We start from the raw sequence: 15,649 nt of genomic DNA, 5'->3' as shown, positions 1-15,649 counted from the left end.
GGGAACGCAGAGACACATCACTGCACACTGAGAGAGACAGAGAACGCAGAGACACATCACTGCACAGAGAGAGAGAGAGACAGAGAACGCAGAGACACATCACTGCACAGAGAGAGAGACAGAGAACGCAGAGACACATCACTGCACAGAGAGAAATAGAACGCAGAGACACATCACTGCACAGAGAGAGAGAGACAGAGAACGCAGAGACACATCACTGCACAGAGAGAGAGAGAGAGAACGCAGAGACACATCACTGCACAGAGAGAGAGAGAGAGAGAGAGAACGCAGAGACACATCACTGCTCAGAGAGAGAGAGAGAGAACGCAGAGACACATCACTGCACAGAGAGAGAGAGAGAACGCAGAGACACATCACTGCATAGAGAGAGGGAACGCAGAGACACATCACTGCACAGAGAGAGAGAGAGAGAACGCAGAGACACATCACTGCACAGAGAGAGGGAACGCAGAGACACATCACTGCACACAGAGAGAGACAGAGAACGCAGAGACACATCACTGCACAGAGAGAGAGAGAGAGAACGCAGAGACACATCACTGCACAGAGAGAGAGAGACAGAGAACGCAGAGACACATCACTGCACAGAGAGAGAGAGAGAACGCAGAGACACATTACTGCATAGAGAGAGGGAACGCAGAGACACATCACTGCACAGAGAGAGAGAGAGAGAACGCAGAGACACATCACTGCACAGAGAGAGAGAGACAACGCAGAGACACATCTCTGCACAGAGAGAGAGACAGAGAACGCAGAGACACATCACTGCACAGAGTGAGAGACAGAGAACGCAGAGACACATCACTGCACAGAGACAGACAGAGAACGCAGAGACACATCACTGCACAGAGAGAGAGAGAAAGAGAACGCAGAGACACATCACTGCACAGAGATAGAGAGAGACAGAGAACACAGAGACACATCACTGCACAGAGAGAGAGACAGAGAACGCAGAGACACATCACGGCACAGAGAGAGAGAGACAGAGAACGCAGAGACACATCACTGCACAGAGAGAGAGACAGAGAACGCAGAGACACATCACTGCACAGAGAGAGAGAGAATGCAGAGACACATCACTGCACAGAGAGAGAGAGGGAACGCAGAGACACATCACTGCACAGAGAGAGAGAGAGAGAACACAGAGACACATCACTGCACAGAGAGAGAGAACACAGAGATACATCACTGCACAGAGAGAGAGAGAACGCAGAGACACATCATTGCACAGAGAGAGAGAGAACGCAGAGACACATCACTGCACAGAGAGAGAGAGAGAACGCAGAGACACATCACTGCATAGAGAGAGGGAACGCAGAGACACATCACTGCACACTGAGAGAGAGAGAGAACGCAGAGACACATCACTGCACAGAGAGAGAGAGAAAGAGAACGCAGAGACACATCACTGCACAGAGAGAGAGAGACAGAGAACGCAGAGACACATCACTGCACAGAGAGAGAGAGAGAACGCAGAGACACATCACTGCACAGAGAGAGAGAGAGAGAGAGAACGCAGAGACACATCACTGCTCAGAGAGAGAGAGAGAGAACGCAGAGACACATCACTGCACAGAGAGAGAGAGAAAAAACGCAGAGAAACATCACTGCACAGAGAGAGAGAGAGAGAGAACGCAGAGACACATCACTGCACAGAGAGACAGAACACAGAGACACATCACTGCACAGAGAGAGAGAGAACGCAGAGACACATCACTGCACAGAGAGAGAGAGGGAACGCAGAGACACATCACTGCACAGAGAGAGAGACAGAGAACGCAGAGACACATCACTGCACAGAGAGAGAGAGAGAGAACGCAGAGACGCATCACTGCACAGAGAGAGAGAGAACGCAGAGACACATCATTGCACAGAGAGAGAGAGAGAACGCAGAGACACATCACTGCACAGAGAGAGAGAGAGAACGCAGAGACACGTCACTGCATAGAGAGAGGGAACGCAGAGACACATCACTGCACACTGAGAGAGAGAGAGAACGCAGAGAAACATCATTGCACAGAGAGAGAGAGAGAGAGAACGCAGAGACACATCACTGCACAGAGAGAGAGAGAACGCAGAGACACATCACTGCACAGAGAGAGAGAGAGACAGAGAACACAGAGACACATCACTGCACAGAGAGAGAGACAGAGAACGCAGAGACACATCACTGCACAGAGAGAGAGACAGAGAACGCAGAGACACATCACTGCACAGAGAGAGAGAGAGAGAGAACGCAGAGACACATCACTGCACAGAGAGAGAGAGAGAGAACGCAGAGACACATCACTGCAGACTGAGAGAGACAGAGAACGCAGAGACACATCACGGCACAGAGAGAGAGAGACAGAGAACGCAGAGACACATCACTGCACAGAGAGAGAGACAGAGAACGCAGAGACACATCACTGCACAGAGAGACAGAACAGAGAGACACATCACTGCACAGAGAGAGAGAGAACGCAGAGACACATCACTGCACAGAGAGAGAGACAGAGAACGCAGAGACACATCACTGCACAGAGAGAGAGACAGAGAACGCAGAGACACATCACTGCACAGAGAGAGAGAGAGAACGCAGAGACACATCACTGCACAGAGAGAGAGAGAGAGAACGCAGAGATACATCACTGCACAGAGAGAGAGACAGAGAACGCAGAGACACATCACTGCACAGAGAGAGAGAACGCAGAGACACATCACTGCACAGAGAGAGAGCGGGAACGCAGAGACACATCACTGCACAGAGAGAGAGACAGAGAACGCAGAGACACATCACTGCACAGAGAGAGAGAACACAGAGATATATCACTGCACAGAGAGAGAGAGAACACAGAGATACATCACTGCACAGAGAGAGAGAGAACGCAGAGACACATCACTGCATAGAGAGAGGGAACGCAGAGACACATCACTGCACACTGAGAGAGAGAGAGAACGCAGAGACACATCACTGCACAGAGAGAGAGAGAGAGAACGCAGAGACACATCACTGCACAGAGAGAGAGAGACAGAGAACGCAGAGAGACATCACTGCACAGAGAGAGAGAGAGAACGCAGAGACACATCACTGCATAGAGAGAGGGAACGCAGAGACACATCACTGCACACTGAGAGAGACAGAGAACGCAGAGACACATCACTGCACAGAGAGAGAGAGAGAGAACGCAGAGACACATCACTGCACAGAGAGAGAGAGACAGAGAACGCACAGACACATCACTGCACAGAGAGAGAGAGAGAACGCAGAGACACATCAGTGCACAGAGAGAGAGAGAGAACGCAGAGACCCATCACTGCACAGAGAGAGAGAGAGAGAACACAGAGACACATCACTCCACAGAGAGAGAGAGAGACAGAGAACGCAGAGAAACATCACTGCACAGAGAGAGAGAGGGAACGCAGAGACACATCACTGCACAGAGAGAGAGACAGAGAACGCAGAGACACATCACTGCACAGAGAGAGAGAACACAGAGACACATCACTGCACAGAGAGAGAGAACGCAGAGACACATCATTGCACAGAGAGAGAGAGAACGCAGAGATACATCACTGCACAGAGAGAGAGAGAACGCAGAGACACATCACTGCACAGAGAGAGAGAGAGAACGCAGAGACACATCACTGCATAGAGAGAGGGAACGCAGAGACACATCACTGCACACTGAGAGAGAGAGAGAACGCAGAGACACATCACTGCACAGAGAGAGAGAGAGAGAACGCAGAGCCACATCACTGCATGGGTGGCACGGTGGCACTGTGGTTAGCACTGCTGCCTCACAGCGCCAGAGACCTGGGTTCAATTCCCGCCTCAGGCGACTCTCTGTGTGGAGTTTGCACATTCTCCCCGTGTCTGCGTGGGTTTCCTCCGGGTGCTCCGGTTTCCTCCCACACTCCAAAGATGTGCAGGTCAGGTGAATTGGCCATGCTAAATTGCCCGTAGTGTTAGGTAAGGGGTAGATGTAGGGGTATGGGTGGGTTGCGCTTTGGCGGGGCGGTGTGGACTCGTTGGGCCGAAGGGCCTGTTTCCACATTGTAAGTAATCTAATCTAATCTAAAACGCAGAGACACATCACGGCACAGAGAGAGACAGAGAACGCAGAGACACATCACTGCACAGAGAGAGAGAGAAAGAGAACGCAGAGACACATCACTGCACAGAGAGAGAGAGACAGAGAACGCAGAGACACATCACTGCACAGAGAGAGAGAGAGACAGAGAACGCAGAGACACATCACTGCACAGAGAGAGAGACAGAGAACGCAGAGACACATCACTGCACAGAGAGAAATAGAACGCAGAGACACATCACTGCACAGAGAGAGAGAGACAGAGAACGCAGAGACACATCACTGCACAGAGAGAGAGAGAGAGAACGCAGAGACACATCACTGCACAGAGAGAGAGAGAGAGAGAGAGAACGCAGAGACACATCACTGCTCAGAGAGAGAGAGAGAGAACGCAGAGACACATCACTGCACAGAGAGAGAGAGAGAACGCAGAGACACATCACTGCATAGAGAGAGGGAACGCAGAGACACATCACTGCACAGAGAGAGAGAGAGAGAACGCAGAGACACATCACTGCACAGAGAGAGGGAACGCAGAGACACATCACTGCACACAGAGAGAGACAGAGAACGCAGAGACACATCACTGCACAGAGAGAGAGAGAGAGAACGCAGAGACACATCACTGCACAGAGAGAGAGAGACAGAGAACGCAGAGACACATCACTGCACAGAGAGAGAGAGAGAACGCAGAGACACATCACTGCATAGAGAGAGGGAACGCAGAGACACATCACTGCACAGAGAGAGAGAGAGAGAACGCAGAGACACATCACTGCACAGAGAGAGAGAGAGAACGCAGAGACACATCTCTGCACAGAGAGAGAGACAGAGAACGCAGAGACACATCACTGCACAGAGTGAGAGACAGAGAACGCAGAGACACATCACTGCACAGAGACAGACAGAGAACGCAGAGACACATCACTGCACAGAGAGAGAGAGAAAGAGAACGCAGAGACACATCACTGCACAGAGATAGAGAGAGACAGAGAACACAGAGACACATCAATGCACAGAGAGAGAGACAGAGAACGCAGAGACACATCACGGCACAGAGAGAGAGAGACAGAGAACGCAGAGACACATCACTGCACAGAGAGAGAGACAGAGAACGCAGAGACACATCACTGCACAGAGAGAGAGAGAATGCAGAGACACATCACTGCACAGAGAGAGAGAGGGAACGCAGAGACACATCACTGCACAGAGAGAGAGAGAGAGAACACAGAGACACATCACTGCACAGAGAGAGAGAACACAGAGATACATCACTGCACAGAGAGAGAGAGAACGCAGAGACACATCATTGCACAGAGAGAGAGAGAACGCAGAGACACATCACTGCACAGAGAGAGAGAGAGAACGCAGAGACACATCACTGCATAGAGAGAGGGAACGCAGAGACACATCACTGCACACTGAGAGAGAGAGAGAACGCAGAGACACATCACTGCACAGAGAGAGAGAGAAAGAGAACGCAGAGACACATCACTGCACAGAGAGAGAGAGACAGAGAACGCAGAGACACATCACTGCACAGAGAGAGAGACAGAGAACGCAGAGACACATCACTGTACAGAGAGAGAGAGAACGCAGAGACACATCACTGCACAGAGAGAGAGATAGAACGCAGAGACACATCACTGCACAGAGAGAGAGAGACAGAGAACGCAGAGACACATCACTGCACAGAGAGAGAGAGAGAGAACGCAGAGACACATCACTGCACAGAGAGAGAGAGAGAGAGAGAACGCAGAGACACATCACTGCTCAGAGAGAGAGAGAGAGAACGCAGAGACACATCACTGCACAGAGAGAGAGAGAAAAAACGCAGAGAAACATCACTGCACAGAGAGAGAGAGAGAGAGAACGCAGAGACACATCACTGCACAGAGAGACAGAACACAGAGACACATCACTGCACAGAGAGAGAGAGAACGCAGAGACACATCACTGCACAGATAGAGAGAGGAAACGCAGAGACACATCACTGCACAGAGAGAGAGACAGAGAACGCAGAGACACATCACTGCACAGAGAGAGAGAGAGAGAACGCAGAGACGCATCACTGCACAGAGAGAGAGAGAACGCAGAGACACATCATTGCACAGAGAGAGAGAGAGAACGCAGAGACACATCACTGCACAGAGAGAGAGAGAGAACGCAGAGACACGTCACTGCATAGAGAGAGGGAACGCAGAGACACATCACTGCACACTGAGAGAGAGAGAGAACGCAGAGACATATCACTGCACAGAGAGAGAGAGAGAGAACGCAGAGACACATCACTGCACAGAGAGAGAGAGAGACAGAGAACACAGAGACACATCACTGCACAGAGAGAGAGACAGAGAACGCAGAGACACATCACTGCACACTAAGAGAGACAGAGAACGCAGAGACACATCACTGCACAGAGAGAGAGAGAGAACGCAGAGACACATCACTGCACAGAGAGAGAGAGAGAGAACGCAGAGACACATCACTGCAGACTGAGAGAGACAGAGAACGCAGAGACACATCACGGCACAGAGAGAGAGAGACAGAGAACGCAGAGACACATCACTGCACAGAGAGAGAGACAGAGAACGCAGAGACACATCACTGCACAGAGAGACAGAACACAGAGACACATCACTGCACAGAGAGAGAGAGAACGCAGAGACACATCACTGCACAGAGAGAGAGAGGGAACGCAGAGACACATCACTGCACAGAGAGAGAGACAGAGAACGCAGAGACACATCACTGCACAGAGAGAGAGAACACAGAGATACATCACTGCACAGAGAGAGAGAGAACGCAGAGACACATCATTGCACAGAGAGAGAGAGAACGCAGAGACACATCACTGCACAGAGACAGACAGAGAACGCAGAGACACATCACTGCACAGAGAGAGAGACAGAGAACGCAGAGACACATCACTGCACAGAGAGAGAGAACACAGAGATACATCACTGCACAGAGAGAGAGAGAACACAGAGATACATCACTGCACAGAGAGAGAGAGAACGCAGAGACACATCACTGCATAGAGAGAGGGAACGCAGAGACACATCACTGCACACTGAGAGAGAGAGAGAACGCAGAGACACATCACTGCACAGAGAGAGAGAGAGAGAACGCAGAGACACATCACTGCACAGAGAGAGAGAAACAAAGAACGCAGAGAGACATCACTGCACAGAGAGAGAGAGAGAACGCAGAGACACATCACTGCATAGAGAGAGGGAACGCAAAGACACATCACTGCACACTGAGAGAGACAGAGAACGCAGAGACACATCACTGCACAGAGAGAGAGAGAGAGAACGCAGAGACACATCACTGCACAGAGAGAGAGAGACAGAGAACGCACAGACACATCACTGCACAGAGAGAGAGAGAGAACGCAGAGACACATCAGTGCACAGAGAGAGAGGGAACGCAGAGACCCATCACTGCACAGAGAGAGAGAGAGAGAACACAGAGACACATCACTCCACAGAGAGAGAGAGAGACAGAGAACGCAGAGACACATCACTGCACAGAGAGAGAGAGAGAGAACGCAGAGACACATCACTGCACAGAGAGAGAGAGAGACAGAGAACGCAGAGACACATCACTGCACAGAGAGAGAGAGAAAGAGAACGCAGAGACACATCACTGCACAGAGATAGAGAGAAAAAGAGAACGCAGAGACACATCACTGCACAGAGAGAGAGCCAGAGAACGCAGAGACACATCACGGCAAAGAGAGAGAGAGACAGAGAACGCAGAGACACATCACTGCACAGAGAGAGAGACAGAGAACGCAGAGACACATCACTGCACAGAGAGACAGAACACAGAGACACATCACTGCACAGAAAGAGAGAGAACGCAGAGACACATCAATGCACAGAGAGAGAGAGGGAACGCAGAGACACATCACTGCACAGAGAGAGAGAGAGACAGAGAACACAGAGACACATCACTGCACAGAGAGAGAGACAGAGAACGCAGAGACACATCACTGCACACTAAGAGAGACAGAGAACGCAGAGACACATCACTGCACAGAGAGAGAGAGAGAACGCAGAGACACATCACTGCACAGAGAGAGAGAGAGAGAACGCAGAGACACATCACTGCAGACTGAGAGAGACAGAGAACGCAGAGACACATCACGGCACAGAGAGAGAGAGACAGAGAACGCAGAGACACATCACTGCACAGAGAGAGAGACAGAGAACGCAGAGACACATCACTGCACAGAGAGACAGAACACAGAGACACATCACTGCACAGAGAGAGAGAGAACGCAGAGACACATCACTGCACAGAGAGAGAGAGGGAACGCAGAGACACATCACTGCACAGAGAGAGAGACAGAGAACGCAGAGACACATCACTGCACAGAGAGAGAGAACACAGAGATACATCACTGCACAGAGAGAGAGAGAACGCAGAGACACATCATTGCACAGAGAGAGAGAGAACGCAGAGACACATCACTGCACAGAGAGAGAGAGGGAACGCAGAGACACATCACTGCACAGAGAGAGAGACAGAGAACGCAGAGACACATCACTGCACAGAGAGAGAGAACACAGAGATACATCACTGCACAGAGAGAGAGAGAACACAGAGATACATCACTGCACAGAGAGAGAGAGAACGCAGAGACACATCACTGCATAGAGAGAGGGAACGCAGAGACACATCACTGCACACTGAGAGAGAGAGAGAACGCAGAGACACATCACTGCACAGAGAGAGAGAGAGAGAACGCAGAGACACATCACTGCACAGAGAGAGAGAAACAGAGAACGCAGAGAGACATCACTGCACAGAGAGAGAGAGAGAACGCAGAGACACATCACTGCATAGAGAGAGGGAACGCAAAGACACATCACTGCACACTGAGAGAGACAGAGAACGCAGAGACACATCACTGCACAGAGAGAGAGAGAGAGAACGCAGAGACACATCACTGCACAGAGAGAGAGAGACAGAGAACGCACAGACACATCACTGCACAGAGAGAGAGAGAGAACGCAGAGACACATCAGTGCACAGAGAGAGAGGGAACGCAGAGACCCATCACTGCACAGAGAGAGAGAGAGAGAACACAGAGACACATCACTGAACAGAGAGAGAGAGAGACAGAGAACGCAGAGACACATCACTGCACAGAGAGAGAGAGAGAGAACGCAGAGACACATCACTGCACAGAGAGAGAGAGAGACAGAGAACGCAGAGACACATCACTGCACAGAGAGAGAGAGAAAGAGAACGCAGAGACACATCACTGCACAGAGATAGAGAGAAAAAGAGAACGCAGAGACACATCACTGCACAGAGAGAGAGCCAGAGAACGCAGAGACACATCACGGCAAAGAGAGAGAGAGACAGAGAACGCAGAGACACATCACTGCACAGAGAGAGAGACAGAGAACGCAGAGACACATCACTGCACAGAGAGACAGAACACAGAGACACATCACTGCACAGAAAGAGAGAGAACGCAGAGACACATCAATGCACAGAGAGAGAGAGGGAACGCAGAGACACATCACTGCACAGAGAGAGAGACAGAGAACGCAGAGACACATCACTGCACAGAGAGAGAGACAGAGAACGCAGAGACACATCACTGCACAGAGAGAGAGACAGAGAACGCAGAGACACATCACTGCACAGAGAGAGAGACAGAGAACGCAGAGACACATCACGGCACAGAGAGAGAGAGACAGAGAACGCAGAGACACATCACTGCACAGAGAGAGAGACAGAGAACGCAGAGACACATCACTGCACAGAGAGACAGAACACAGAAACACATCACTGCACAGAGAGAGAGAGAACGCAGAGACACATCACTGCACAGAGAGAGAGAGGGAACGCAGAGACACATCACTGCACAGAGAGAGAGACAGAGAACGCAGAGACACATCACTGCACAGAGAGAGAGAACACAGAGATACATCACTGCACAGAGAGAGAGAGAACGCAGAGACACATCATTGCACAGAGAGAGAGAGAACGCAGAGATACATCACTGCACAGAGAGAGAGAGAACGCAGAGACACATCACTGCACAGAGAGAGAGAGAGAGAACGCAGAGACACATCACTGCATAGAGAGAGGGAACGCAGAGACACATCACTGCACACTGAGAGAGACAGAGAACGCAGAGACACATCACTGCACAGAGAGAGAGAGAGAGAACGCAGAGACACATCACTGCACAGAGAGAGAGAGAGAGAGAACGCAGAGACACATCACTGCATAGAGAGAGGGAACGCAGAGACACATCACTGCACAGAGAGAGAGAGAGAGAACGCAGAGACACATCACTGCACAGAGAGAGAGAGAGAACGCAGAGACACATCAGTGCACAGAGAGAGAGACAGAGAACGCAGAGACACATCACTGCACAGAGAGAGAGACAGAGAACGCAGAGACACATCACTGCACAGAGAGAGAGTCAGAGAACGCAGAGACACATCACTGCACAGAGACAGACAGAGAACGCAGAGACACATCACTGCACAGAGAGAGAGAGACAGAGAACGCAGAGACACATCACTGCACAGAGAGAGAGACAGAGAACGCAGAGACACATCACTGCACAGAGAGAGAGAGACAGAGAACGCAGAGACACATCACTGCACAGAGAGAGAGAGAACGCAGAGACACATCATTGCACAGAGAGAGAGAGAACGCAGAGATACATCACTGCACAGAGAGAGAGAGAACGCAGAGACACATCATTGCACAGAGAGAGAGAGAACGCAGACATACATCACTGCACAGAGAGAGAGAGAACGCAGAGACACATCACTGCACAGAGAGAGAGAGACAGAGAACGCAGAGACACATCACTGCACAGAGAGAGAGAGAGAGAACGCAGAGACACATCACTGCACAGAGAGAGAGAGAGAGAGAGAGAACGCAGAGACACATCACTGCTCAGAGAGAGAGAGAGAGAACGCAGAGACACATCACTGCACAGAGATAGAGAGAAAAAACGCAGAGAAACATCACTGCACAGAGAGAGAGAGAGAGAGAACGCAGAGACACATCACTGCACAGAGAGAGAGAGAGAGAACGCAGAGACACATCACTGCAGACTGAGAGAGACAGAGAACGCAGAGACACATCACTGCACAGAGAGAGAGACAGAGAACGCAGAGACACATCACTGCACAGAGAGACAGAACACAGAGACACATCACTGCACAGAGAGAGAGAGAACGCAGAGACACATCACTGCACAGAGAGAGAGAGGGAACGCAGAGACACATCACTGCACAGAGAGAGAGACAGAGAACGCAGAGACACATCACTGCACAGAGAGAGAGAGAGAGAACGCAGAGACACATCACTGCACAGAGAGAGAGAGAACGCATAGACACATCATTGCACAGAGAGAGAGAGAACGCAGAGACACATCACTGCACAGAGAGAGAGAGAGAACGCAGAGACACATCACTGCATAGAGAGAGGGAACGCAGAGACACATCACTGCACACTGAGAGAGAGAGAGAACGCAGAGACATATCACTGCACAGAGAAAGAGAGAGAGAACGCAGAGACACATCACTGCACAGAGAGAGAGAGACAGAGAACGCAGAGACACATCACTGCACAGAGAGAGAGAGAGAACGCAGAGACACATCACTGCACACAGAGAGGGAACGCAGAGACACATCACTGCACACTGAGAGAGACAGAGAACGCAGAGACACATCACTGCACAGAGAGAGAGAGAGAGAACGCAGAGACACATCACTGCACAGAGAGAGAGAGACAGAGAACGCAGAGACACATCACTGCACAGAGAGAGAGAGAGAACACAGAGACACATCACTGCACAGAGAGAGAGAGAGAACACAGAGACACATCTCTGCACAGAGAGAGAGACAGAGAACGCAGAGACACATCACTGCACAGAGAGAGAGAGAGACAGAGAACGCAGAGACACATCACTGCACAGAGAGAGAGAGAGAGAGAACGCAGAGACGCATCACTGCACAGAGAGAGAGAGAGAGAGAACGCAGAGACACATCACTACACAGAGAGAGAGACAGAGAACGCAGAGATACAACACTGCACAGAGAGAGACAGAGAACGCAGAGACACATCACTGCACAGAGAGAGAGAGAAAGAGAACGCAGAGACACATCACTGCACAGAGATAGAGAGAAACAGAGAACGCAGAGACACATCACTGCACAGAGAGAGAGACAGAGAACGCAGAGACACATCACTGCACAGAGAGAGAGACAGAGAATGCAGAGACACATCACTGCACAGAGAGAGGGACAGAGAACGCAGAGACACATCACTGCACAGAGAGAGAGAACACAGAGACACATCACTGCACAGAGAGAGAGAACGCAGAGACACATCATTGCACAGAGAGAGAGAGAACGCAGAGATACATCACTGCACAGAGAGAGAGAACGCAGAGACACATCATTGCACAGAGAGAGAGTGAACGCAGAGACACATCATTGCACAGAGAGAGAGAGGGAACGCAGAGACACATCACTGCACAGAGAGAGAGACAGAGAACGCAGAGACACATCACTGCACAGAGAGAGAGAACACAGAGATACATCACTGCACAGAGAGAGAGAGAACACAGAGATACATCACTGCACAGAGAGAGAGAGAACGCAGAGACACATCACTGCATAGAGAGAGGGAACGCAGAGACACATCACTGCACACTGAGAGAGAGAGAGAACGCAGAGACACATCACTGCACAGAGAGAGAGAGAGAGAACGCAGAGACACATCACTGCACAGAGAGAGAGAAACAGAGAACGCAGAGAGACATCACTGCACAGAGAGAGAGAGAGAACGCAGAGACACATCACTGCATAGAGAGAGGGAACGCAAAGACACATCACTGCACACTGAGAGAGACAGAGAACGCAGAGACACATCACTGCACAGAGAGAGAGAGAGAGAACGCAGAGACACATCACTGCACAGAGAGAGAGAGACAGAGAACGCACAGACACATCACTGCACAGAGAGAGAGAGAGAACGCAGAGACACATCAGTGCACAGAGAGAGAGGGAACGCAGAGACCCATCACTGCACAGAGAGAGAGAGAGAGAACACAGAGACACATCACTGAACAGAGAGAGAGAGAGACAGAGAACGCAGAGACACATCACTGCACAGAGAGAGAGAGAGAGAACGCAGAGACACATCACTGCACAGAGAGAGAGAGAGACAGAGAACGCAGAGACACATCACTGCACAGAGAGAGAGAGAAAGAGAACGCAGAGACACATCACTGCACAGAGATAGAGAGAAAAAGAGAACGCAGAGACACATCACTGCACAGAGAGAGAGCCAGAGAACGCAGAGACACATCACGGCAAAGAGAGAGAGAGACAGAGAACGCAGAGACACATCACTGCACAGAGAGAGAGACAGAGAACGCAGAGACACATCACTGCACAGAGAGACAGAACACAGAGACACATCACTGCACAGAAAGAGAGAGAACGCAGAGACACATCAATGCACAGAGAGAGAGAGGGAACGCAGAGACACATCACTGCACAGAGAGAGAGACAGAGAACGCAGAGACACATCACTGCACAGAGAGAGAGACAGAGAACGCAGAGACACATCACTGCACAGAGAGAGAGACAGAGAACGCAGAGACACATCACTGCACAGAGAGAGAGACAGAGAACGCAGAGACACATCACGGCACAGAGAGAGAGAGACAGAGAACGCAGAGACACATCACTGCACAGAGAGAGAGACAGAGAACGCAGAGACACATCACTGCACAGAGAGACAGAACACAGAAACACATCACTGCACAGAGAGAGAGAGAACGCAGAGACACATCACTGCACAGAGAGAGAGAGGGAACGCAGAGACACATCACTGCACAGAGAGAGAGACAGAGAACGCAGAGACACATCACTGCACAGAGAGAGAGAACACAGAGATACATCACTGCACAGAGAGAGAGAGAACGCAGAGACACATCATTGCACAGAGAGAGAGAGAACGCAGAGATACATCACTGCACAGAGAGAGAGAGAACGCAGAGACACATCACTGCACAGAGAGAGAGAGAGAGAACGCAGAGACACATCACTGCATAGAGAGAGGGAACGCAGAGACACATCACTGCACACTGAGAGAGACAGAGAACGCAGAGACACATCACTGCACAGAGAGAGAGAGAGAGAACGCAGAGACACATCACTGCACAGAGAGAGAGAGAGAGAGAACGCAGAGACACATCACTGCATAGAGAGAGGGAACGCAGAGACACATCACTGCACAGAGAGAGAGAGAGAGAACGCAGAGACACATCACTGCACAGAGAGAGAGAGAGAACGCAGAGACACATCAGTGCACAGAGAGAGAGACAGAGAACGCAGAGACACATCACTGCACAGAGAGAGAGACAGAGAACGCAGAGACACATCACTGCACAGAGAGAGAGTCAGAGAACGCAGAGACACATCACTGCACAGAGACAGACAGAGAACGCAGAGACACATCACTGCACAGAGAGAGAGAGACAGAGAACGCAGAGACACATCACTGCACAGAGAGAGAGACAGAGAACGCAGAGACACATCACTGCACAGAGAGAGAGAGACAGAGAACGCAGAGACACATCACTGCACAGAGAGAGAGAGAACGCAGAGACACATCATTGCACAGAGAGAGAGAGAACGCAGAGATACATCACTGCACAGAGAGAGAGAGAACGCAGAGACACATCATTGCACAGAGAGAGAGAGAACGCAGACATACATCACTGCACAGAGAGAGAGAGAACGCAGAGACACATCACTGCACAGAGAGAGAGAGACAGAGAACGCAGAGACACATCACTGCACAGAGAGAGAGAGAGAGAACGCAGAGACACATCACTGCACAGAGAGAGAGAGAGAGAGAGAGAACGCAGAGACACATCACTGCTCAGAGAGAGAGAGAGAGAACGCAGAGACACATCACTGCACAGAGATAGAGAGAAAAAACGCAGAGAAACATCACTGCACAGAGAGAGAGAGAGAGAGAACGCAGAGACACATCACTGCACAGAGAGAGAGAGAGAGAACGCAGAGACACATCACTGCAGACTGAGAGAGACAGAGAACGCAGAGACACATCACTGCACAGAGAGAGAGACAGAGAACGCAGAGACACATCACTGCACAGAGAGACAGAACACAGAGACACATCACTGCACAGAGAGAGAGAGAACGCAGAGACACATCACTGCACAGAGAGAGAGAGGGAACGCAGAGACACATCACTGCACAGAGAGAGAGACAGAGAACGCAGAGACACATCACTGCACAGAGAGAGAGAGAGAGAACGCAGAGACACATCACTGCACAGAGAGAGAGAGAACGCATAGACACATCATTGCACAGAGAGAGAGAGAACGCAGAGACACATCACTGCACAGAGAGAGAGAGAGAACGCAGAGACACATCACTGCATAGAGAGAGGGAACGCAGAGACACATCACTGCACACTGAGAGAGAGAGAGAACGCAGAGACATATCACTGCACAGAGA

General features: G+C 50.7%; 1 protein-coding gene across 4 annotated transcripts in view; it reads left to right on the top strand.

Annotated features, from left to right (window-relative positions):
- The window catches only part of LOC140480940 (mitogen-activated protein kinase 15-like), a 437,971-nt gene that overhangs the window by 155,000 nt on the left and 267,322 nt on the right, over positions 1–15,649 (top strand). The gene's annotated exons all lie outside the window — the stretch shown is intronic.

This window comes from Chiloscyllium punctatum, chromosome 8 (assembly GCF_047496795.1).
Source record: "Chiloscyllium punctatum isolate Juve2018m chromosome 8, sChiPun1.3, whole genome shotgun sequence".
Taxonomy (NCBI): Eukaryota; Metazoa; Chordata; class Chondrichthyes; order Orectolobiformes; family Hemiscylliidae; genus Chiloscyllium; species Chiloscyllium punctatum.
Note: the sequence above shows the minus strand (reverse complement) of the source record. Positions and strands in the feature narration are given on the sequence as shown.